Source organism: Pseudoliparis swirei, chromosome 12, assembly GCF_029220125.1.
Source record: "Pseudoliparis swirei isolate HS2019 ecotype Mariana Trench chromosome 12, NWPU_hadal_v1, whole genome shotgun sequence".
Taxonomy (NCBI): Eukaryota; Metazoa; Chordata; class Actinopteri; order Perciformes; family Liparidae; genus Pseudoliparis; species Pseudoliparis swirei.
Genome location: NC_079399.1, coordinates 3,284,707 through 3,311,681, shown reverse-complemented (window position 1 = coordinate 3,311,681; position 26,975 = coordinate 3,284,707). Strand labels below are relative to the sequence as shown.

At 41.7% G+C, this 26,975-nt stretch overlaps 1 protein-coding gene across 2 annotated transcripts in view; it reads left to right on the top strand.

The window, feature by feature from the left end:
* lrfn2b (leucine rich repeat and fibronectin type III domain containing 2b) overlaps positions 1–26,975 on the top strand; it is a 107,742-nt gene that overhangs the window by 25,343 nt on the left and 55,424 nt on the right. For both annotated transcript variants that reach the window (XM_056427902.1, XM_056427904.1), the window contains exon 2: positions 6,497–6,557. The gene's annotated coding sequence lies outside the window, so the exon portion shown is untranslated. The remainder of the gene's footprint in view (positions 1–6,496; positions 6,558–26,975) is intronic.

Sequence of the window (26,975 nt, the reverse complement as noted above, 5' to 3'; positions counted from 1 at the left end):
TAAATACCCAGATATCAATGATCCCCCGTGTATTATTCAATATAACTACAGGTACCTTTGGCTCCAGTGGTTGATCCACACCTCGATGGGCTCTTCCTCGTCTCAGCCAATGAGAGTTCAGGTTGAAGGGTAGTGCCGGCCCCTTACTGACGCTTCATACAACCAAAGAAGCTCCGAACGCGACACAATGCTGTTTCAGTTTCTCGATTTTACGTAAAAACCAGGTCACATTGATCATTTAGGACCCCTAGACCCTCAAAGAGCCAATGCACAGCAGCCTGTATCGGCTTCTAGAGCGACGTCCCTCTACGTCTATCGCTCGATGCCAGAAGCATGACAGGGATTCTGATTGGAGGGTGGGGGAGGGGGAAACAGAAACCATGTCCTGTAAATCAAAAATCAACGGTCCCCAACCACTGGGCCGCGGCCCGGGATTGGTCCGTGGGTCCCTTGGTAATGGGTTGAACAGAAAAAAATGTTATACATTTGTATTGATTATCAAGGTTTTTTTAACTGGGTTTATTTAATAAGGGACAGTGCACATTGATAACAACATTTCAGTAAATGTGCCAGAGTTAGCCAAGAGGCTATTTTTCATCTGTAGTCCCAGATTGGGACTACAGATGAAAAATAGCAAGGATGTTTTATTTAAAAAAATGGCCATATACAACCGTCCGTGCGTCCGAGCCTCTTCACACATGTCTAGGTGTTATTTGAATGACCTTTATATTGATTTTTATGCAGGTCGTATCATTTTACGACGTCATATGGAGGCCGGTCCGTGAAAATGTTTTCTTCTAAGAAACCGGTCCGTGGCTCTAAATCTAAATCTAAATCAAACTCATTTTCACCGAGGGCCACATCAGCATCATGGCCGCCTCTTAAAGGGCCGGTGTAACTGAAGCACTGTATAAACTACTCCCGAACATACTGTGAGATAACTCTCTTTGCATATCATTATTGTTTATTCGAGAGTAGAAATATTGCACACATGAACATTTCTTTAATATGATAACCCAAATCTATTTAATTTGAAACCTTCAAAATAAAAGCACAGGATATATAGGTGATAATATGTCCTTTAAGCCGCCAGGAGCCGCATGAAATAACGCGGTGGGCCGCATTCGGCCCTCGGGCCTTGTGTTTGACACCTGTGCTCTAAATGGTTCAAGAACAGCCTTCAATGTACTTCGGCCTTGGATCGGCGGTTCAGGCTCATGGTTAAGGTTAACCTCTGACCTTTTGTATCAAGACTTAAAGACGTTCTAGTCGTTCCATTTATTAATGTTGTCTTATTTAGAAGTTTCTCTCCTTGTGTTCCCCCCCCCCTGCCTTTGTCATACCACACCTGTGTGTCATTAGCTGATTAGTCTGGTGTGTAATTAGTCTCGTGTGGTTCCCCGTTTCCCATCAGGTCGTCTACTTTCAGTGATTAGCATTATTAGGACGATGCTCTCCTGGAACCTGTTTTTGGACTTCCTGCCGTATTTTCTTTTCTTCATTGAATCAAACAACACGGGAACCTTGAGAAGTTTCATTTATTCAGCGACAAACACGACACAAACACTCCACCGAGTTCACAGAGCTAGAAAAGTCTTTTTTCTCGTCACCCCTGGAGAAAAAAAACATGAACTTTCTGTTAAACATGAAGGCAACGCGGCTCTTTCCTCCTCCAGATTCTACTCAAATGTGTTTTCCTTCGCCTCGAACAAACTAGTCGGTGGGTCGTGTCGACGTGTTTCTTATTTCTTTTGGAACGTCAACACTTGAAAGTGAAAAGCCGTCCGTCATGTCCTCCTCGAGGCTGCGGCTCGCTGCCTGATCTCACTCCCACAACTCGGTGTCTTCACAGTCTTCACAGCGAAGACACTCATGGTGTTGTTTGTTCACAAAAGTACTGAAATTAAAAGCTTGGGAGACATTTCTTTACAGAAGAAAAGGGGCCAGGGGAAATCTTCAAAACTTTTTTAAAAAGTCATTCAAACATCAATACTGCAACTGAAACATCAGATAATTAGACTCCTCTGGTTGTATAGAAGTCTATGCTTCATGTGTTAAAGCTGCATTCTCTCTCCTGACCAGCAGTAGGCGACCCCTCTGGTTGTATAGAAGTCTATGATTCATGTGGTAAAGCTACATTCTCTCTACTGACCACCAGGGGTGGTTGTATAGAAGTCTCTTTAGCTGTGAAAAAACAACACCTCTATAATTATTACGATGTGAGTAAGTTTCTTTTTTACGGCAACACTAAGTCACTTCTCACATACACCTACACACGTTTTATTCTCTTTATTCAACACCACCTTCCCTTGAAAAGCATATTTTTTTGGATGTTGCGTAACAGACGCAGCATATCAATGTCTTTGTAGGATTCTGTATTTATTTATTTTTCCAATACATCTTTTAGAGCTCCTAATTTGTGGAACGAGGACCTCATTGGAGGAAGGAGCTCCTTGTTGGAGGAACGAGGTCCTCATTGGTAATACTTCTGGTAGAGAGAGAGAGCGAGAGAGAGAGGTAGATAGGTAGAGAGAGAGAAAGTTTCATCATCAGCCTTAATGGCCTCCGCTGCTCGTTGTGTAAATCCTCTATCCGTCATGTTCACGTTCAATAGTCAGTGGGCACATCCACAACACAATTATAGTAACATGAAGGACGGGGGAGGGGGGGGGGGGCATCAAAAGTTTGTCAACCTGCTATAAAATGCTGTAAATCAAAGTTAAGACAGAAGATGAAAAAGCCTACGTGATTGTTTTTGTTGGACTGAACCAGGATGTGACTTTAGATCCTCCACATGGGCGCAAATATATACAAACAAGGACACTATTAAACAACTAGCCTGTACATATAGATATGTGTATATGGAAATACATATATTGATACATATTTTATAAATGTATATCTATATATAAATATATATATTTGTGTATATATACTGTATATGTATATATATTTTTTTATATATTGATATATTTATTTAATATATTTATATTTATGTTATATATATATAAATTAGGGCTGTCAATCGATTAAAAAATTTAACTAATTAATCGCACATTTTGAAATTCATTAATCGCAATTAAAAGTTAAAAGTTAAAAGTTCATTCTTTTTAAAGACCAAACTTCACACAGAGCTGTGTTTTCAAAGAGGCTTCTACCTATAAAGTGCCAGCGAGGTATTTAATATTGTGTATGATAAATTGTTTCTTCAGTGAAACATCAGATTAGTAAAAAAAAAGAAGTATATAGAGACCCCATTGGTCATGTCATCTTTAACACTGAACAGCAGAACCAGTGGCCTTGGTAACTGACGGACATTCAAATATGTCACGTTAACCCTCTGGAGGCTGGGGGCATTTAATACATTTTACAAAAAAAATTAAATTCACCGTTTAACCCTTGTGTTGCCTTCGGGTCATTTTGACCCGAATCAATATTACACCCTCCTGCCGCCTTCGGGTTAATTTGACCCCATTCAATGTTTAATGTCGGTGTTCTTTCGGTAGTCAACAAACAAACATAAAGTGCCTCACACTTAAACTTGGAAAACAATATTAATTCTAATAATTTTCTGGAGGTTTTAATTGCTGGCGTCAAATTGAACCCAAAGGGTAAAATATGTTAGTAAATATAAAGGTAACAGGAGGGTGAAACATTGAACCGGGTCAAAATGACCCAAAGGCAGGGGGAGGGTGTAATATTTAATCGGGTCAAAATGACCCGAAGGCGACAGGAGGGTTAAAAGTGTTTCCCTTCTTTTTAAAGACAAAACTTCACACAGAGCTGTGTTTTCAAAGAGGCTCCTACATATAAAGTGCCAGCGAGGTATTTAATATCGTGGATGATAAATTGTTTCTTCAGTGAAACATCAGATTAGTAAAAAAAAAAGAAGTATATTGAGACCCATTGGTCCTGTCATCTTTAACACTGAACAGCAGAACCAGTGGCCTTGGTGACTGACTGACATTCAAATATGTCCTGTTCACCCTCTGGAGGCTGGGGGCATTTTATACATGTTACAAAAAAATGTAAATTCACCTTTTAAAGTCTTTTGCATGTGACACATACCCACGTGTTCTACATCAAACATTCCAGAACAATCTCAGCTCTGAAATGAGCCTCATTGTCCTCGCGCCTTGTCCTCTGGTTCTCTGACTGACAGGCTGCTAAATGAGCCTAACCTGTGAGGTGGGAGGTCCTTTGTGATTTACTGAGTGTTCATTGGTTTTTCCCCCCCCGAATTGTTGACAGACAAACGGATTGACCAATCACGTTGAAGGTTTCGTGTGTCGCGTTCTTTCCGCGCCGCGTCACCCGACACGTCGCCCCTCCGTTCCTCTGTGTCTCAGAGGGGGAGACGGGAGGAAGGAGGAGCAGGAGGAAACACGACTGATTCATCCACGAGTTTAAACTGATTTATGCTCCTTATTTTCGCGGAGAAATAATTGTTTTAAAAACGGAAACAGTGTTAAACCGTACTGCCGCGGTTTGACACTCGGTTTGAGTGTAAAAACTTCAACGAACACCGGAAGTAAACAAAGTTGCGTTAAAATATTTTAGTGCGTTAACGCGGCCAAATTAATCGCATAGCTTAACGCGTTAACGCTGACAGCCCTAATATAAATATATCTTTATTTTATGAATAAATATATTTATAAATGTATTTCATAAATATATTTATATACATATATTTATTTTATAAATATTTATATAAATATATATTAGTTTTATAAATATATTTAATATATTCATATGTAAATCTATGTATATTTAAATAGATGTTTATTTATAAAATATATACATACATATACATATGAATATCTTTTTAAAAACTTTTCTTTCTTTCTCTGTCCTGAAGCTTCATGTTTAACTTCATTGTCTCCATCAAAGCACTGAGCTCGTGTGAAGCCTCTTCAGACCCACCTGAGCACGGCCCCGTCAGCAGGCAGCGCATCACGCTGATGTTTCTTTTCATCTCCCATGCTAAAGGTCTATATATGAAGATATATATTTATATAAATATATATTTATAGACCTGACAGGAAAGGAAAGATGCAACAACGGCACGACGGCATTCACAGGTGGGAGGGAACGTTCTCCTGGATCAGCTGTCGCATGGAAACCTTTTTATTCCATATTCCGTTTCATATCAGACACGTGAATGACACTCCTAATGCTGGAGGCATACCGGAGGTCTACACGTGCTTCTTTTTCTTATTTTTTATAATTGTAATGGTGGATAAAAGACCTCCTCGGCTTCACAGGGACATCCTGCTCCCTTCATGCGATTGTCTTCTCTTTAGATCCACATGTCATTTCAGCTTCTAGCGTCTTCATCCTGACATCCTGTATATCTCCTGAACACAAATATAATAAACCCCTTTGTCTGCTTGTTAATTATCCCTTCAAAAAATAAAAAATGACACAGTATTCCTCGGGGGAGTGCAGTGAGTGGCAGTGTGGGCTCCGTGGTGACACCTCCCACAGCGTAACACCACCTCATCGCTATTAAAGATACTTTGAAGCCTCAATCAATGGATCAATGCTTCTCTCTTTCTCTCTCTCTCTCTTATTATATATATTTATTTTATTCCAGACTCATGAGTCGATCACGCAACAAACACAAATACAACAACAATATATAAAATACAATACAATACGAGGACACGGGTAGAATCACTGCAGTTAAAAAGTCACTGGTGGTTAAAAAACATACAAACACTTGTTCTAATGTTTCCAGAAACAAGAGAAATACCTCAAATCACTCAGCTGAGGCTTTTATAATTACATTATCTGAGTCTCTATGTATGTATCTGTACATATATATGTATTTATGTATATATATAAATATATGTATATATTTATGTTTATATTTATTTTATATATTTATATTTATTTCATAAATATATTAAAACATATTTATTCTACAAATATATACATGTATATTTATTTTCTGAAAATATTTATTTATATATATATGTTTTATAAATATATTTATACACATTTATTTCATAAATATATTTATATACATTTATATATAAAATTCATCTACACAGCATGGAAAGTGGGAAAGAGAATTTAAACTATTCATATTTTAATGATTATTATTTTATTCCCCATGGCTGAGGAGAAAGTTTCACTAGAACAATGAGATGATTAACTGATAAGTCGATTGGCATACAATTATTGTCGGTTTTGAAAATGGTTTAAAATAGCAACAACATTTTTTTAAATATTCATTTAGATTTTTACTCATTAACAAGACAGGACTTTAAGGATACAAGTAGAAATTAAAGGGTGAAGAACAACAACAAAACAGACCAAAAAAAGAAATACAAAATGATAAAAACCACAGCAAATAACAGATCCGCACATCGTGATTGATTTACAGCGACTGACGATACATCAAGAGCCGACTTATCGACCCAACTTCTCAACAAATTCATCTTTCTCTGTGGAAAAAATTTGATTTATATGTTATATTCTTTTCTTCCAGACATGGCCTTGGATCCCGTTGTGCAGCCGAGTCCCTGCAGCCTCTTCTCTCCGAACATCAGGTGAGAAAAAAAGGTGTTTAAAAAAAAGTTTTGTTGTAATAAAAAATCAACTGTGCCTAAAGTACAAACATCCGAAGTAGATTTGGAGTTTTTCTCGAGCTGTGTGAGGAAACTTCAAAGTAAACCCGGGGACCTCGCTCCTAATTCCGTTTAACGCTTCCGGACTCTCCCACACTAGTTCAGTCGGGGATTTATATAATTATATACGCTGAGCACCGCGACGCCATCATTCTTCTCAGAGAGCTGGATTTTGAGGGCTTATGTTTGGATAAATTCTACCGGAGCTCTCTGGACTTGAAAAGGGTGTGTGTGTGTGGGGGGGGGGGGGGGGGGGGTTCAGGTGATGGTCTAATCTGTGACAGTGTGTGACAATGCGAGGAGCTCATCTTTCATCCACAAGACCTGTTTTTCAATATTTATCTGTGTGGAAAATTCACCTACACAGTGATTTGGTTGCATCATTTAGTGTCTACCCATGCACACAATGAGTAACTGCACGTTTCAGTAAATGAGCCTCTCACGTGGATTGAATTGGAAAAAGCACAAACGAGGATTTGTAAGTGTGTGTGTGAGTGTGAGTGTGACCCCCCCCCCCCCAAAATGTATATGATCAAAAGTATGCTGTTATTCAATTTTGAAAGTGGTGTCCCCATGTGACACCTCCTAGTCATGGTCCTCACGGGTCCACGATTTCAAGTACGTGTATGTGTGTGTGTGTGCGTGTGTGTGTGTGTGAGGCTTTTAGTCGGACCTGTTGAAGGAGGCCAGGAGACGGATTGAGGGCACGTCAGTCCAACAGAACTTAATACCGGACTGGTTTTATTTGATAGAATTGTGGTGTGACGGGACATTTCTCTGGCTTTTGGAAAAGAAGAGAAATATGACTTCTTTTTTTTGTATTGATTTTATTTTTATAGAAACATCAGTACCACTAATGGCCTTCGGGGCCTTCAGGGTGTTTCCAGATCTCGACGTGCTTCACGAGAACGTTCATCTTTTTTGGCAGCGTTATTAAATTCGGCCCATCGGGGCATCATCGGCCGCTCGAAGAAATCACCTTAAAGGAGATTACCGCTCGCCCCCTTACCACTCAATGTGTCATTTTTAGGATTTTAGGGAAGATGTTGCGCCTCGCTTTCCGGGCCCCGAGAGTCAGTCACCAAATAGCTCCGGAGAGAAGGTTTGACGGCCGGTGGCCACTTACGGACACAAGTTCAAGACCTCGAAATTTATGTAATTGTATTTCTAGGTGCAGGTTGTTTCCACAGGGCTCGTAAGGTCTTGGAAAACCTGGAAATGTCATGGAATATGTAAATGGTTATTTCCAGGCCTGGAAAAGTCCTTGAAAAAAGAAAGTCATGGAAATGTGTTGTATTCATATGTTAATTTACGCATTTTTAAAAATGAATATGCTTTTAAAAGACTGATGCTCAAAATATAACCCGGTAAACTGAACAATGCAAAATGTTTGGTCATGGAAATTTGGTTAAACGTCCTGGAAACCCATTGGTCTAGATGTGCATGTGTATTTACTAAAATAGTGTTTTTTTAATGATCAGTCCTAACTTTATTTCCCCCTTTGGTTCATTTGATAAGGGCACATTAATAAAAACATTTCTGTAAATGTGCCAGAGTTATTAGCCAAGAGGCTATTTTTTCATCTGTAGTCCCGAGAGCCAGATGTCACAAAACAAACCTAAAAACATAAGATTACATATTACATATACAATGTGTGTACAATCATTACGCTTTTCAATGAGTGCACAAACAATTAATTAAAAAAAGAGAAATGGCCGTCGTATATCAAGAAGTGGGAGAGAGGGTGTTAATAGGATTATCGATCAATACTAATGAGTCAATTAATTTAGCAGATTCTACATTTTCTGGCCTTCTAGCAGAGTAAAATAAAAAATGAGTGAAACAAATGATGGACTGAAACCCATTTCACAGGATATTTCATGGTGATTTAAACGTTCCAGTTTCTCGTCCTCGGCCCGGTTGCGAAACTGAGACGTGAAGTTATTTATGTGAACTGGGTCGATGGTGTAGGAGGTGGTGTCGGGGAGGTCTGCGCCACGAGGTGGTCCTCCTGGTCGCTGTTCAAGGTCAATAGAGGTTGCAGATTCAAAAGATCCACAAGGCAACAGCTGGATGAAAGCACTTTGAATGTGTGTGTGTGTGTGTGTGCATTTGTGTGTGTGTATGTGTGTGTATTGTGACCACAAGTGGAGTAAGAGAAAACCAAAGCCCAAAATAGCTACTCCACATACTTGTAGCAGTTCAATGACAATATATATATATATGTGTGTATATATATATATAGTTATATGTATAAATATATATATTTTCATTTATATAAGTATAAATATATATAATTATAGGAATGCATATATATACGTTAATAAATATATACATATTTATAGAAATATAAATGAATAAATACATACATATTTATGGAAATATATATACTGTATATATTTATATACAGGACTGTCTCAGAAAATTAGAATATTGTGATAAAGTTCTTTATTTTCTGTAATGCAATTAAAAAAACAAAAATGTCATGCATTCTGGATTCATTACAAATCAACTGAAATATTGCAAGCCTTTTATTCTTTTAATATTGCTGATTATGGCTTACAGCTTAAGAAAACTCTAAAATCCTATCTCATAAAATTTTAATATTTCCTCAGACCAAGTAAAAAAAAAGATTTATAACAGCTGAGTGTTTGTCAAGGCTCAGGAAACCCTTGCATGTGTTTCGAGTTAATTAGACAATTCAAGTGATTTGTTTAATACCCTACTAGTATACTTTTTCATGATATTCTAATATTTAGAGATAGGATATTTGAGTTTTCTTAAGCTGTAAGCCATAATCAGCAATAAATCAGAATAAAAGGCTTGCAATATTTCAGTTGATTTGTAATGAATCCAGAATGCATGACATTTTTGTTTTTTTAATTGCATTACAGAAAATAAAGAACTTCATCACAATATTCTAATTTTCTGAGACAGTCCTGTATGTATTGATATGTAAAAAAAAAAAACATATTTATGTAAATAAATATATAAATATATATATACAAATATATATATATTCATATAAATAAATATAAACATATTTATATAAATAAATATATATTCATGCAAATTTATATAAATATGTATATATATCTGTTTGTATTTGGCTCTAAATAATGACCAATGAGTGGTGATGAACATTTGTGTAGCGGCTGCACAGTTAGCCGTTGTGGCTGCTGGGAGCGTTTAACTCAACAACAGCAATGAGTCAAAAGTTTGTCCTTTTATTTTTTACTGTTTGGTCGACGGAATTAATGTCAGAGTTCTTCATCACAGATACAATACACAGCCCTGATTGGCTGAGACGGAGAAAAAAGTGAGGAGAACCACAGGGCCCCGAGGAACTGGGCCAGGTTGCTATGCAGATAACGTTCTCACCGCTGATTAGAACTGGCAGTACTACAGTGTTCACCGACTGTGAACAGAGGTGTGTGTGTGTGTGTGTGTGTAAACCCACTCAAGGGCAGCTAATGCGTTTATTTGCCGTACATTTTCCTGTGAGGGCATTTAATGTGTTTAGCATAAGAACACAACGGGGAGCGAGCGCTGTGAAGATCAGCGCCTCAGACCGCGGCGGGGGTGCCGATGCATAACCCCCCTGCTCTCCGGGCGCCGCGTTACCGCCGCACCCCCAGCTGGGCGCCATATAAAAGAGGAAGTGGAAAGAATGCCCGGCGTGCAGCAGGTCAGCACCTTTCAGGCCGTTCTTCGATCTGAAAAGCATCGCAGGTGTACTTTAAACCCCCCCATCCCCGACCGCCTCTTACCATGAAGTCCTCAGAGGATTCTGATGACAAAGACCCTTTTTTCCACACGAGAACTCATTAAATATTTACGGATTATTTGCGTGCACTCACCGCGTTTGCCTTAGAGAGTAAAGGAAGCTCTGTCTCGGAGTACCAGTGTTTTCTCAAAGGCAACGGCTGAGTCCCAAGGTCGAGGACTCTACCGACGGCCTTCAAGGAGGCATGGGTGTCTCCTCCGTGCTCCTAAAGAACATCAACAATCCCTCTGGTGGGATGATTTTTGGGGATTTTTGGAATCAGAAACATGCTAGTAAGCTTTTATTATTTTGAGTATTGTAGTTATTATTGTTTCACCGAAGCGGTCGGAGAAAAAAATCTTGATTCCGAGCAAATTTGACAAATTGACGAATCTTCACTTGTATGAGGTCTGCAAGGATTATTTTAGAAGTTCATAATGCAGTGAGATGCTTTTTCATATGTTCACATCTGACTCTGTGAATTATGACCAAACCCGAGTTGGTTGTAAGAATATTGGCGAACCGATATTTATTTTATGGTTTTATTTTGTTTCTCTCAGTACAAGTCACTTCCCCTCCAGCTTATATATATATATATATATATATATATAGTTTTCCAATACAAATCAAAGCCCCCCCCCTCCCCCACACACACAAAAAAACATAAGCTGTGATAATGCATTTTTTTATACCAAAATGGCCATGGGATTAAAATAAATTATTTTCACAAGTTTTAATTAGTTTTTAGAGCCGAGGTTGAATTTGACAAAAAAATTCTAAATGATCGAAGAATTGTCACGAGTGTGTGGCACGAGGGTTGAGAAACAGAATATTAATCTAAACACGAAGAAGAAGAAGAAGAAGAAGAAGAAGAAGAAGAAGAAGCGCCTTTGCGGAGTCATTGCTTAGAAGAGGAGCTTGTGTTTCCAGAGCCCCCCCCCCCCCCCCCCCCGCTGCAGTATTAACTGAAAAAACAAACGCTGTCCAAGTTATTCATCGCGGGCCAATAATGAATATATAATATTTGTCTTCTTAGACTGCAGCCGAGGATTTGACTCACAAATCTCCGCCGCTCGTTTCTCCCGCTGCAGCCGAACGTCAGCAGAAGGATTATTTAACCCGACGTTACATCACAACTTTATAATTTTCTTTTTTAAAGTCAAGGGAGAAACACCGGCGAACGTGAATAGTCGCGTGCGAATGTACGACTTAGCGGTTAGCGTTATCGTGTTGTCGGCAGAGTTGTGCGCTCACGTGTGGTGATGTACACGGACGCACAACAGCAGCGTGTTGTCACTTCACGTTCACGTCGACGCCGGCTTCCTTTTCCTTTTCCATGGCGTCCTGACAAAACTCTTAAATAAATTATATAGATTTTTTTTACTGGAAAAACAAACTTGAAATAAACCCGCCTCCGGGGGCTTTGACGTGCACGTGTGTCCGCATCGTGGTGCATCCTCCCACTCCGTCACCTGCCCGGTAACAACGTCACCACACAATGAGCACGAAGCACCTGGACATTAGACTAAAAGCTGAAATAAATGAATAACATCCCATTGAGCGAGGAGCTCATCTTTCATCCACAAGACCTGTTTTTCAATATTTACCTGCGTGGAAAATTCACCTACACTGTGATTTGGTTGCATCATTTAGCATCTACCCATGCACACAATGAGTAACCGCTATGATGCACGTTTCAGTAAATGAGCCTCTCACGTGGATTGAATTGGAAAAAACGCAAACGAGGATGTGTGTGTGTGAGTGTGACCCCCCCCCCCCCCCCCAAAATTTATATGATCAAAAGTATGCCGTTATTCAATTTTGAAGGTGGTGTCCCCACGTGACACCTCCTAGGCGTGGTCCTCATGGGTCTGCGATTTCAAGTATGTGTGTGTTCTTTTGTGTGTGTGTGTGTGCGTATACTTCCACATGTAAGTGCTGTACGTGGAAGTGCAAGCCTGACATTGGCGTAACAGGAGCTTATCGGGTGAAGAAGGAAAAGACCGCTGGCTCTCCTTGAGTTTCACAGATTGTGATATCAGGGATGCAGATACGGTGAGTGTCCAGGGTAATAGTGTTGGCTCTGCCCCCCAGGGGGGGAAGAGGAAGGATCGCGTATCGCTTTAATGAATTGCAAAGGCAGGCAATCCTGTGGGGCCCGCCGCCTCACGCGAGCATAATGGATATATATATATATATAGATATATTGTGTTTCCTAATTGGCAGGAAGCTAATTCTAGCTCTTCATTCGGAGGCCGAGCAGACGAGAAAGTCTGGTTACCTCCTGGCCTCATTTTTGTCTTTTGCTTTTTCTTTTTTCCAGCGGTCACATGAGTTTATGATATCTATTTTGTTTTCCCCTACTGGGGACAGCGTGACCCTTAAAATATATAAATCATAGGATACCCTTATGTAAAAGAAAGAAAAGTTTTCATCCGAGCTGCACGGAGGAAGATAACAAGGCAGAGAGCTCGTGTGTCAAAGGCATTCAGCGGCGTCTCCTGAGGCCTTTCCCCTGTAAACAAGGTTTCAGCAGGAGTTCACCCTAATGGCCTTCATGTAGGAACCTCTTATATGAATATAAATATATCTATACAGGACTGTCTCAGAAAATTAGAATATTGTGATAAAGTTCTTTATTTTCTGTAATGCAATTAAAAAAACAAAAATGTCATGCATTCTGGATTCATTACAAATCAACTGAAATATTGCAAGCCTTTTATTCTTTTAATATTGCTGATTATGGCTTACAGCTTAAGAAAACTCTAAAATCCTATCTCATAAAATTTTAATATTTCCTCAGACCAAGTTAAAAAAAAGATTTAGAACAGCTGAGTGTTTGTCAAGGCTCAGGAAACCCTTGCAGGTGTTTCGAGTTAATTAGACAATTCAAGTGATTTGTTTAATACCCTACTAGTATACTTTTTCATGATATTCTAATATTTAGAGATAGGATATTTGAGTTTTCTTAAGCTGTAAGCCATAATCAGCAATAAATCAGAATAAAAGGCTTGCAATATTTCAGTTGATTTGTAATGAATCCAGAATGCATGACATTTTGTTTTTAATTGCATTACAGAAAATAAAGAACTTCATCACAATATTCTAATTTTCTGAGACAGTCCTGTATATATATAATACATATTTATTTATATATATATATTTAGGGAGTTGATGTTCCTGAAACCCAAAACCCGCCAGAGGGATTCAAAAGCGTTTTTCCCCCTAAATAATGTCCCAGACTACACGGTATATTCCAGCCAGAAGCTGTGGCATTCGTCATTATCATCTGATCTTCATCTTCCCGACGGTCCTTGAACACATCGTGTGCGGATGAACCATTATCTCACAAAAATGTAAACTAAAATGAACCTTCTAAAGAAATCTAATTTCAGGCACCAGAGCTCTCCGGGTATGTTGAGGGCAAACTATTCTGGGTTAAAATGACATCATCGTTCAGGTTTGGGGAGCTGTCGACACATGGTTACCACGGTTACCACGCAGATACGGTTTGACGGGAGCACTTTTTTTTTCTTTGTTAAAAGAAGAGAAAAACATCGACAGTGAGTCCACTGTTTTGTAATTCCACGCCAACCAACTAACCCAACTTTCCCAAGTATTTACTTTACCCCAAACTTCATGTTCCTCCAAGCCCACACAAATAGTGCTTCCTGTGCCCAAAGCTACCAAAGCTCATGTAGTCTGGCTCCAGTTCATTCCACAGACATCGATAAGCGGCGGAGGATGGCCGTGCTGGCGGCGGGACTCGCCGCTCCGTCCCAGAAATGATCCGAACGTACGTTCCGGAACACCAGAAGTGATTCATGAGGATTTTAGGCCCGCGGCCCAGAACGCTTATCGGCGTGGGCGGCGTTACCGACGAAGAGCCAGAAACCTACGGGGCACGGTGGTGATGTGTCACTCAGCTCCGACACCGCCTGCACACACACACACACACACACACACACACACACACACACACACATCAATATACAGTACACCCACAACACCCCCGACAAGATGAAACCATGCGGTTTGGAATCAGTCAGTCGGCACACGCTGAGGATTAGTGGCCCTTATAGGCAGTAAAGGTTGAATGGTATATATATATCTATACATATAGATATATATAGATATATTATTTTGATATACAGGACTGTCTCAGAAAATTAGAATATTGTGATAAAGTTCTTTATTTTCTGTAATGCAATTAAAAAAACAAAAATGTCATGCATTCTGGATTCATTACAAATCAACTGAAATATTGCAAGCCTTTTATTCTTTTAATATTGCTGATTATGGCTTACAGCTTAAGAAAACTCTAAAATCCTATCTCATAAAATTAGAATATTTCCTCAGACCAAGTAAAAAAAAAAAATTATAACAGCAAAACAAAATCAAACATTTGAAAATGTCCATTAATGCACTCAGTACTTGGTTGGGAATCCTTTTGCATGGATTACTGCACTGGACAGTTGCAGAGTGGTCCAAAGTCCTCTTTTCAGACGAAAGCAAGTGTTGTATTTCATTTGGAAGTCAAGGCGCCAGAGTCTGGAGAAAGGCTGGAGAGGCGCAAAATCCAAGTTGCTTGAAATCCAGTGTGAAGTTCCCACAGTCAGTGATGGTTTGGGGAGCCATGTCAGCTGCTGGTGTTGGTCCACTGTGTTTCATCAAGTCCAGAGTAAATGCAGCTGTGTACCAAGAGATTTTAGAGCACTACATGCTTCCGTCTGCTGAAAAGCTCTATGGAGATGAGGATTTCATTTTCCAGCATGATCTGGCACCTGCCCACAGTGCCAAAACCACCTATAACTGGTGTACTGACCATGGCATTACTGTCCTCGATTGGCCTGCCAATTCCCCTGACCTGAACCCCAGAGAGAATTTGTGGGGTATTATGAAGAAGAAGCTGAAAGACACCAGACCCAACAATGCAAATGAGCTAAAGGCCGCTATTGAAGCATCCTGGGCATCCATAAACCCTCAGCAATGCCACAGGCTGATTGCCTCCATGCCACGCCGCATTGATGCAGTAATCCGTGCAAAAGGATTCCCAACCAAGTACTGAGTGCATTAATGGACATTTTCAAATGTTTGATTTTGTTTTGCTGTTATAAATTTTTTTTTTAACTTGGTCTGAGGAAATATTCTAATTTTATGAGATAGGATTTTAGAGTTTTCTTAAGCTGTAAGCCATAATCAGCAATATTAAAAGAATAAAAGGCTTGCAATATTTCAGTTGATTTGTAATGAATCCAGAATGCATGACATTTTTGTTTTTTTAATTGCATTACAGAAAATAAAGAACTTTATCACAATATTCTAATTTTCTGAGACAGTCCTGTATATAGTACAGTTAATTGGAAATGATTAAAAGGGCATGTTGTGGTTTCATGCCATTTGGAGGAGTGTGTAGAAACCGACACTGATTCCTCATTATAAGTCTGTGGAGTAGAGCTCGGCTTCTTCTTCAAATCATCATCATCATCATCATCACCATCACCATCATCATCATCATCATCGTCTCAGTCTCACGTCAACGATGGACACCTCTTCATGGAAAAAATGCAGAGTAAATAAATTAATATCGCAGGACACATTACATTTAAGACAATTTAATTATAAAGAAATTTAGAAAACTTAATCAATTTCCCATAAAACAGACAACAATAGACACAAGAAACACACGACAAGGAGCCAACGGAACCAGAAGATGTGGGTCTAGAGCATTTCATTCATAGAGTCTCTGGTTCTGGTCTTCGGGTCTAGAGCATTTCATTCATAGCTTCTCTGGTTCTGGTCTTCAGGTCTACAGCATTTCATTCATAGAGTCTCTGGTTCTGGTCTTCAGGTCTACAGCATTTCATTCATAGAGTCTCTGGTTCTGGTCTTCAGGTCTACAGCATTTCATTCATAGAGTCTCTGGTTCTGGTCTTCAGGTCTACAGCATTTCATTCATAGAGTCTCTGGTTCTGGTCTTCAGGTCTACAGCATTTCATTCATAGCTTCTCTGGTTCTGGTCTTCAGGTCTACAGCATTTCATTCATAGAGTCTCTGGTTCTGGTCTTCAGGTCTAGAGCATTTCATTCATAGCTTCTCTGGTTCTGGTCTTCAGGTCTACAGCATTTCATTCATAGAGTCTCTGGTTCTGGTCTTCAGGTCTACAGCATTTCATTCATAGAGTCTCTGGTTCTGGTCTTCAGGTCTACAGCATTTCATTCATAGAGTCTCTGGTTCTGGTCTTCAGGTCTACAGCATTTCATTCGTAGTCTCTGGTTCTGGTCTTCAGGTCTACAGCATTTCATTCATAGAGTCTCTGGTTCTGGTCTTCAGGTCTACAGCATTTCATTCGTAGTCTCTGGTTCTGGTCTTCAGGTCTACAGCATTTCATTCATAGAGTCTCTGGTTCTGGTCTTCAGGTCTACAGCATTTCATTCATAGAGTCTCTGGTTCTGGTCTTCAGGTCTACAGCATTTCATTCATAGAGTCTCTGGTTCTGGTCTTCAGGTCTACAGCATTTCATTCATAGCTTCTCTGGTTCTGGACTTATGGAACACTCAGATAAATGTAAACATCTGTCGGACATTATGGCTGAATATTGTCCGCCTCGTGACTCACTCTTAACCAATCAGAATGCTTGATTTCATCTCCCCGTAATGTAATAGAAATTCTAAAAATGGGACCATAAAAAGGCCCCACTCATAATCATCATCATCTTGTCTTCTGGTCACAACGAACAGACACGCTTCTCCTCCCTCGTTTGAACCGGCGTGGATCTTAAAGTACGAGGTTTTCGGCGTCATGGCGCTCAAATTGTGAAAGTGCCCGTCATGAATAAACGCCACACTGCACTTCACGGCTACAACGAGAAGCAGAAAGAAAGAGACCAGGTACCCGAAGTGCTGAGCATCACGTCTCAGAACACGCCTCACACGTCTCACCGAGGCCCCTCGCAGAGAGGGAGGTGGTATTTTTAGCCCGTCGGTGTAAAAGTGTTCTGAGTGCCTTCGGAACGTCGGAGGATCGACAGTTTAAGGCGGAGAAGGACGATTTCACTCACCGGTTGACCTTTGACTGGGAAAACTATGAAGGAAGTCAGTCGAGACGCGTCGGGAGCATTTACTGTCACCAGGGTTTTCTAAAATATAAAAAAATAATTAATATTTACATCATCCAAAATCCAATCCAGGTTCAAAGGGAAGAGTTTGTACTTCTGACTCCAATTCGTTCATTACCTCTGCAACAAAGCCTTTTGGGAGATTATGTGTGTGTGTGTGTGTGTGTGTGTGTGTGTGTGTGTGTGTGTGTGTGTGTGTGTGTGTGTGTGTGTGTGTGTGTGTGTGTGTGTGTGTGTGTGTGTCCAAAGCTAATCTACTGGACCCACCAGCCAACTGAAATGCCTACCTACACAATAAACATGGAACGTTGTATTATAGATTCATTTCAAGTGTTTATATTTGTTGTGTGTGTGCCATTAAACATTAATGCATACAAAATATATATATATATATAATATTACCCCACACAGGCCGTCCTTCTGCATATCCCTTAATGTTTACTACTTATTGTTTTTCTAAATGTGTTTTTATTGTTTAAAACAACATATTTTGTTATATTATATTTTCTTACTTTTTAAATTTGATGGAGCTTCCCAACAAAAGTATTTCACACGGTATTGTATTAAAACATTTTGTTATCAAATTAACTGGAAATTGGAAATAAAGTCCCGTGCTACGAATCAGTGAAAACCAAGAATACCCAAACTGTTCAGTTCTGATCCGAGGAATATGATAGTTTACTTAGTCCTCTTCCTGTCCTCCATTATTTATAACATTGTTCTGGTTTCACTCGTCTGTGAGTCGACCCCTCGGAGGATCCGGTGTGTGTGGATCCAGGTGAGCCCTCCAGTACAGCGCCACACCTGTACAGAGGCTCGGGGGATCCCATTAGCGGGAGTGGAGAAGGGGGCTGGGTGGAGGGGCGGGGGGGCGAAGACGTCGTCTCATCTTCTTGTTTCTAATCTTCGGACCGAGACCCTGACCGCTCCCCGGCTAGACGCGTCCGACATGTCCGACGTCCCTGAACGGCGTCCGCGGCCTTCGCCTTCGTGCGTCTTCGCTTCATTCCGTTTCCCCGAGGTTGGCAAAGTCCCCGCGGGTTCGATCCTCCGTCTCCACGGCGATGGAGATGTATTTAAAGACAGCGCTGCAATGGATACCAATGGGCGGGTCACAGACTGTAATGTGTCTTCTCGAGGTGGAGGTGGTGCATCAGTGCTTCTGACCTCACCCCTCCATCTTCTCCTCCACCTCGCTGTGTGAATGGAAGAAGAAGGCGGGGCCACACCGGGGAGGAGGGGGGTTAAATCACAGCTGTGTGTGTGTGTGTGTGTGTGTGTGTACTGTAGACGGGACATTTGCGCCTTGGGAAATTAAGACCTCCTGATAGTTTGTGCAAAGCTTCTTTTCTTTTTTTTTGATCAAATGAGCCGTATCGCTCTCTAGATCCTTTACCTCTCCATTTGTGGCCCCCCCCCCCCCCCCCATCAGCAGGTGGCAAGCAAGGCCGGGGGAGTTGTCGTTATTATTAAGCAAAAAAATAGCCTAATACACTTGTATAATAACTTCATGTGGCACCAAGCGGTCCATTAGGCGACTAACTGCTTAATTTGTTTGTTTGTTTGTTTATTTGTTGTCATCTTTCTGAGCTCTTAAACCATCGACAACGCACCACATCAGAGATCTGTGTTTATTGATTGGTGAGCAGCTTGTTGAGCTGTGATGCCGTTACCGCCTGAGCCTCAAACAAACACAACGCGTCGAGGACACAATGTCCCGATTGGTTCCCACAGTGCCATTAACTCGCCGCCGCGTTCTGATTTATTCGCTCGCCCCGAGAGAGACTCCGTTCATTTGCGCCAATTGTAATAAATTGAGTTCATTGATTTTGTTTCTGTCTCTCCACGGTCACATCGTGTGGGGGAGTAAAAGAAAAGAACCGCAGCATTTTAACACCGTCAGTTCACCTGAAACGTTTAATGAAGACGAGCTACCGGCTCTTCTTCATGTGGCAGCGCCAGCAGTCCTTTCCCTCTCACCGGGTTGTCTGGCTCAAACATGTCAATCATAGAGACTAATAACTAATAAGAAGAAATCACCACTTTTTATTGATCCCCGTGGGGGAATTCTTCCCTGTATTTGAAACATACTGGGGGTTCGGTGCCTTGCTCAAGGACAGTTTGACACGCAACTAATGGGGGGAGAGCGGGGATCGAACCAGCTACCATGTGGTTAAGGGACGACTGCTCTCCCCCTGAAGCTGGGGAACAACAGTCTGTCAAGGGAGAGGGGGGAGGAAACAGGAAAGGAAAGAAGGAAGAGAGAGGAAAAAAATGCTTCGGTTCAAATCCCGACCTCGGCAGGGTTGATGTTTAAGATATTGAGTTGTGCAATGCAATTAACTGTTATTATAGCAGGAAATACAATTTCCCTACTTTACTTATGATGCATCCGACGCAAATGACCTGGAGCCGACCCGAAGACCCTGAAAAACCAAATCTGTGGCTTAAAAATCCATTAAAACACAAAAGTTGGACACTTTTTGTGAATAAAGATCGTCTTCTTTTCCAAAGTGTGTTGACGGAGCGACGAGTCGTTACAGATTTATTGTCTGTATTGTATCGTGTCTCCAGGAGCTTTTCTGGTGAAAAGAAACTATGATAGCTCCCAGACGTTTGTCTCTCTGGATCATTTGCTCGGTGAACCAATCACGCGGCAGCGATTCGGTTCCTCCTCCAGCTGAGTGTCGTTATCATCGTGTTGGATTCTCTCCCTTCTCGGTCACGGTGGCGTTCTTTGTGTGTTGCTTGAATATCCTGTTAACTGGAGGCAGAGTTTAGTTTCATCAATACTAAATCCAGCGAAGGCGTCGGAGCTCTGATCCCGTGATGACAGATCTGATTCACGCTTGTCGCCGATTGGCCGATGGACCGTCGCCCGCCCACCAGCAGCAGCTAGCTGGCCCGGGACCTGCAGAGAGCCTCGGAGCCAAGATCCGTCTGCTGCTGAGGAGGGTGAAGCCATCTGCCGCTGCATATGGAGCTCTGCAGCTTCTGCTTCATTATGCAGAGCTCCAGAGCAACGGCAAGGAGCATTATGGGATGGATGCTCCTGGTTGATGCCGTGGAAAAGGTCCAGTACAGTACGCCCTATACTATTGGTCCAGTCAGCTCTATACCATTGGTCCAGTCCAGTAAACCCTATACTATTGGTCCAGTCCAGTAAACCCTATACTATTGGTTTACTCCAGTAAACCCTATACTATTGGTCCAGTCCAGTAAACCCTATACTATTGGTCCAGTCCAGTAAGCCCAGTCTCTAGTTTTAAGTCTTCTTCTATACAGTATGATGTTCATTTCGTAAATGATGGTCCGATTTAGACTCAAACAGCCCGTAAAGCAGGGGATGCTTGAGGGCGGGGCCACAAGGTGATTGACAGGCCACTACCACGATCTCCGGTCTAAGACCTTAAACCCTTTCATAGATAATTAGAGGCCGATGGCCAAAAACCAAGCTTCAACACCAAAAAGTGTGTTGTTTTATTGCTTTTAGTGTGCTAGATAATATTTACTCAAGATAGCAAAGCACCATATTTAAACATAGACCACCACCATCCTGAGCTTCTGTAAGTCTCTCAGTCTTCTGGTTCCCTCTTCACTTGAAAAGTGACGCTGCGACTGTAAGAGTTTCTCTACGCAGTCGGGAGAGACTCTCAGACGCCAGATAAGAATACTAGGGCTGTGAAACGATTAAAATTTTAATCGGGTTAATCACAGGTTTTTGTGGATTAATCATGATTAATCACATATTACCGATATTCTCGGTATATTTTGTGAAAACATAGAGATTTATGACAAAAGACGGATATATACATTTATACATTCTTCTATACAATGGTGCTGCAACTCAGCAGTTATTTAGCAGTTTTCTTCCATATGGAACATTAATACATCTTCATCCTAAACAGAATGTTTAACCCTCCTGTTACCTTTCGGGTCAATTTGACCCCATTCAATGTTTAATGTCGGTGTTCTTTGGGGTCAATTTGACGCCAGGCTGTTTTTCACTGTGTCAAACATAAGAAATATCAACTTTTTTATTTATTTAAAGGGCTATTTAGGTAGTCAACAAACAAACATAAAGTACCTCACACTTAAACTTGGGAAGCAATATCAATTCTAATAATTTTCTGGAGGTTTTAATTGCTGGGGTGAAATTGACCCCGAGGGTAAAATATGTTAGTAAATGTAAAGGTAACAGGAGGGTTAAACAGAGCATTTTCCTCTTGTTTGTCAACCATTAACTCCACCATGATACAATCTAAAGGCCTCTAGTCTTCCTCTAGCAGCTGCTGAGGCAAACTGACTGTGTGGGTTTTCTTCATGAACTGGGCCGTGATGAAAGGGACGGCGGGGACACCGCTGCAAAGCTGAAACCTCACCGGCCCGGACAGGTGGACAGATTGACAAGTGACTTTTTTTGCTCGGTCCCGATGCGCGCGCACGGAGCTCTGTGGCGCCAGACGGAGATCGATAAGTGTTAACGCAACGCGAAGAGACAGAAATGACATGCTGCTGTGGAGATACGATCAACAACAGACGTTTAGTTTAATAAAAGAACAAAGACGTGCTCTAGAGAACATGTCAGGGGGCGGGCCAATCTCTTTAATGTCATGCGATCTACCGACACTACGCCGCGATCGACTGGCAGGTCGCGATCGACGTGTTGAGACCCTGATCTACAGGAAGTAAAAGTCGTAACAAGGTTTCCGGAGGTGAACCTGCGGAAGGATCATTACCGATGAACAGACCGTCTGCATGAGAGCGGACAGAGTTCAGATTGAAGTGGTGCATTGGAAGCTCATTTTGCAAGTGACTTTTTTTTCGTCCCGACGACCAACAACAGACGGATTGGAAGCTCATTCTGCGCATGCGTTAAATGCGTTAAAAAACAAAAACTAGTTAAACCTGTAAGTGAATTAACTGAGTTAACGCGTTATTTTTCACAGCACTAAAGAATACACAAATAAATTACAGGTCGGTGAATAATATTAACGTATCGGGGGGAAGCGTTGAAGCAGGGCTCTCAAGTTTTGAAGACAGGCAAGCGTGAGATTTCCATCAGCACCCGATCCAGCTGACCGTTGCGCGCGCCGGCATCAAACCGAAAAGAGTTGTTGACGGGGGGGCCCTAACACTAGCTTCTAACACTAGCTCCTAACTACACCTCCTAATACTAGCTCCTTACTATACCTCCTAATACTAGCTCCTTACTATACCTCCTAATACTAGCTCCTTACTATACCTCCTAACACTGGCTCCTAACTATAGCTTCAAACACTAGCTCCTAACTACAACTCCTAATACTAGCTCCTTACTATACCTCCTAACGATACCTCCTAACTATGCCTCCTAACATTACCTCCTAACTATAGCTTCTAACACTAGCTCCTAACTACACCTCCTAACTATAGCTCCTAACTATGCCTCCTAATATTACCTCCTAACACTAGCTCCTAACTATACCTCCTAACATATGACACAACATTAGGTAAACTTGTAATTACATAAGTTTGTTTACCACCACAGCTTATCATCTATAAATAAATATATATTTAGTGGTAACCAGTGCGACGCCATCTTCTGGGCTGGCCCAGAAATGAGAGTCCTCCCTGCAGAATATAGGAGAGCTGGTATCTCGCGCTCTTATTACAGCTCAGCTCGTGGAGCGTGCTCCGCAGTGTCTTTCCATCCGTGGTATTTAGAGTAGATCGGACTATTAATGTTTTCCATTTCCAGACCCATTCTAACAAAATGCACTTTGTCGCTCTACATCTGTGAACTGGAAAGGAAACAAAAGTCTCTGAAAATAACTTTTATCTGTCATGGTTCCTCACAGCCTTGTTGAGGGTGGGGGGGGTAATAATAGACAGATGATTGCAATGACAGAAGACATTTTCCTCCTGTGAAGGACGACAGAGATCCGTTGCTCGGCTGACGCTGTACAACCGTGCTGGTTTAAGGATTTACTCTGTGTGCTCAGAGGCTCTAGAGACGTTAAGCCCCCCCCCCCCTCCTGCTAGGATTACGTCCCAGGTGCCTCGGCTTCTTGGCCTACCTGTGGTAAATATTCAGATGCGCATTGCCAACCAGGGTTGGACACTGGTGGTGTTATAGCTGCTTTGCTGTCTGTTGGATGGAGGACGTCTGCAGGACCCTCTGCTTCCACTGGCTCTTCTCTAATACTACTGATTGTACTAGCAGTACATTTTATATTCCTTTGCTATTACTTCCATTACTACGACCTACTAGTGCTACGACTCCCACGACAAATATACCTGCTATGTAATATAATTGTTACTCGTATTAATTGATTACTTTGGGTCATTGTATTTCTGGTATGCAACTATTTATATAACATCTAAACATATATATGTGTATAGATGTAAATGGATATATATATATATACTGTATATATATATATATGTCTGCAGTATATTTATATATATACATAAATATCGATATAAATACATATATATAGACATAAATATGTCAATAGTATATATATGAATGAATATATATATATATATATACTATACACATCTGCATTTACATCCTAGCTAGTTTTAACAACTACCACACTATTATAAAAAGTATTATACTACTATTGCTAATTCTAATCGTACTAGTGCAGTTCCATTTACTGCCACTAGTACTACAAGTGTTAGTTCACTAAAACCACCCAAAAGAACCACTGTTCCGACTACATTCACCCCGAGTAATACTCCTGTACTATTCTACTACTGCAACAACAACAACAACAACAACAACAACAACAACAGAATATTTTAACGGGTGTAGTGTTCCGGGGGATAATACATAATCATTTTACATCTCAACTGTTTCATCATTTATTTATTTTATTGTACCTGCATGTATGTAGTAATGACTTCCTGTTTGTGTGTGTGTATGTGTGTATGTGTGTGTGTGGGTGTGTGTGTGTGTGCCCTGCGCTCTGCTCTGTCCAAATTGACTCCGACAGTCTGCGGTGACATCCGCCCGGTGCTGCGGCGGCCTCCCCGGAGCAGCTGCAGGTTGAGTGCAGTGTTGGAGGTGTTGATGGTTGTCGGATGGGAAAAGGGAGAAAGCGTCAGATAACACACATACACACACACACACACACACACACACATAGGCAACCTTCCAGTTATTAGCCCGGCGCTCTGGCCTTTAGGCTAATGCTACAGCATGTATCTGTGCAGGAGAAAAGGGGGTTAAAAATACATTCAAAAATCCCTTCAATGTCAAAGAGTGTGTGTGTGTGTCTGTGCGTGTGAGTGTGTGTGTGTGTGTGTGGGGGGGGGGGGGTCGGTGTCATTTCCTGTTGTTGTTTTCACTTTGCATTTTCCCCGCCGAATGTTTTATTCATTTCCCGGCACGTTGATTAAGTTAATGAAAGGAGAGGCAGGAGTTTGAACTCATCATGTTTTATGGATCAAAGGCACAATGAGGTCTGCGCCTCTTTCCTGGCTCATGTGTGTGTGTGTGTGTGTGTCTGTATGTGTGTGTGTGTGTGTGTGTGTGTGTCTGTGTGGGTGTGGGTGTGTCTGTGTGGGTGTGTGTTCCTCCTCTTCTCCTCCCAATTAGCCGAGCAGCTGACACCAGCTCAGCCGGGGCGGCCGCGGATGATGGAGATCGATACGAGTCACGAGGGGAGGGAGACGGGGAGTTCACTTCTCCGGCGCCATCTTTAACGTATTCATTATCGTCGTGTTTTCTCGTTGTTGTTTTTTTGTTTTTGTTTTGTTTAATCAAAACATCCTCTCTGCCGCCTCTCCTCTCCCCCACCGAGGCCTTGGATTACATCAAAGTCTCCGTGTTGTTATCGCGAGCTTCAAACAAACTAATGAGCGCGTCTTGTCGGCTAATTAACGTCGGCTGACGGCGGGGTATTTTTAGGGAGGCTGCGGGAAAAAATAGCTGATTTTCTTCCAGTCTAAAAATAGCTGGGAATTCATTATGGGCATGCGGGATCCCAAATGGTGTTCTGTGTGTCTGCGGGTCTAAAGGTTTTATTGCATCGCTCGTGGAGAAGGTCAAATAACGATCGAGTTGTGAAGCGAGCTGCAGGTCTGCTGGACGGGAGGTCACCAGGCCTCACACTGGCATGCACAATGGGATGCACACTCTGATACATACTGGGATGCACAATGGGATGCACAATGGGATGCACACTAGGAAGCACACTGGATGCACAATGGAATGCACACTCTGATACATACTGGGATGCACAATGGGATGCACACTGGGATGCACAATGGGATGCACACTAGGAAGCGCACTGGGATGCACAATGGAATGCACACTCTGATACATACTGGGATGCACAATGGGATGCATACTGGGATGCACACTGGGTTGCATACTGGGACGCACACTGGAATACACAATGGGATGCACAATGCGATGCACACTGGGATGCACAATGGGATGCACACTGGGGTGCAACTGGGATGTACAATGGGATGCACACTGGGAAGCACACTGGATGCATATTGGGATGCACACTGGGAACTGGGATGCACAATGGGAACGCCCAAAGTGAAACAGTCGTAAAGGAAACCAAACAGTCTATTGCAGACACCAAATGTTTTTATGATAGCAAAATTCAAACGCAGCAACACACAACAGGAACACGCACGACAAACAGCCCTTCACAAAGTGTGACTGCGTCCCCGGACCCCGACGGTCCCGACGTCTCGTGAAGTCCCCAAAAGAAAGTCAATCCCAGAACAATCCGCCAAAGAGCCGGCAAATAAAGTTCAAGACAGGCGGAAACTAAAATGCTTTCTCCGTAATCCCAGGGCGAGCGCCGCGCGGTGAAGGAACAGAGATAATTTATTCATGCTCCACCAGTCCTTCATTACAAAGTTAAATCTACAAATAGTCCAAAACACGATTAACCTGCTTGGTGTGAAGGAAAAGCTCAAACTCCCAAGATCATCTTTTTAGTTTTTCTTCCTCTTTTGTTTTCCACTTGACTTTAATACATATTTGAACTCGCATCATTCCGCCTCTCCGGTTTCTGTTCCGCGTGTAATTACAGAAATCATCTCGGCCCTACAGCCCGTTTTTGAAGTGGTAAGCGTTACCGATAGTCGAAGGGGGAGCGAGAGCACCGTCAGCAGCCGGCTGGGGCTCTCAACTAGGTCACGGGGGAGGGGGGGGGGAGCTGGAGGTGAAATGCCACGTTTTTTTAGTCAAGAAATAATCAGAAAAGCAAAGCACGCAAGTTATTCACGGCAGCGAGATGTGTTTTTTCACTGCGTTGTACTTTGTTTGTACATAAGTTGCCTGAGCCGGCAAGTTTTCTGGTTTTCAAACCCAGCGGATCGTTGCGTAACGCGACCCTCCCTCCAGAGGCCCCGTGTTCCCGGCTCAGTGTCATATTTTGGTAACATTTTGATGTCGACTTTGCAAAACAACGAGACACAAAGATGCCTGATGCGAGTTTGGA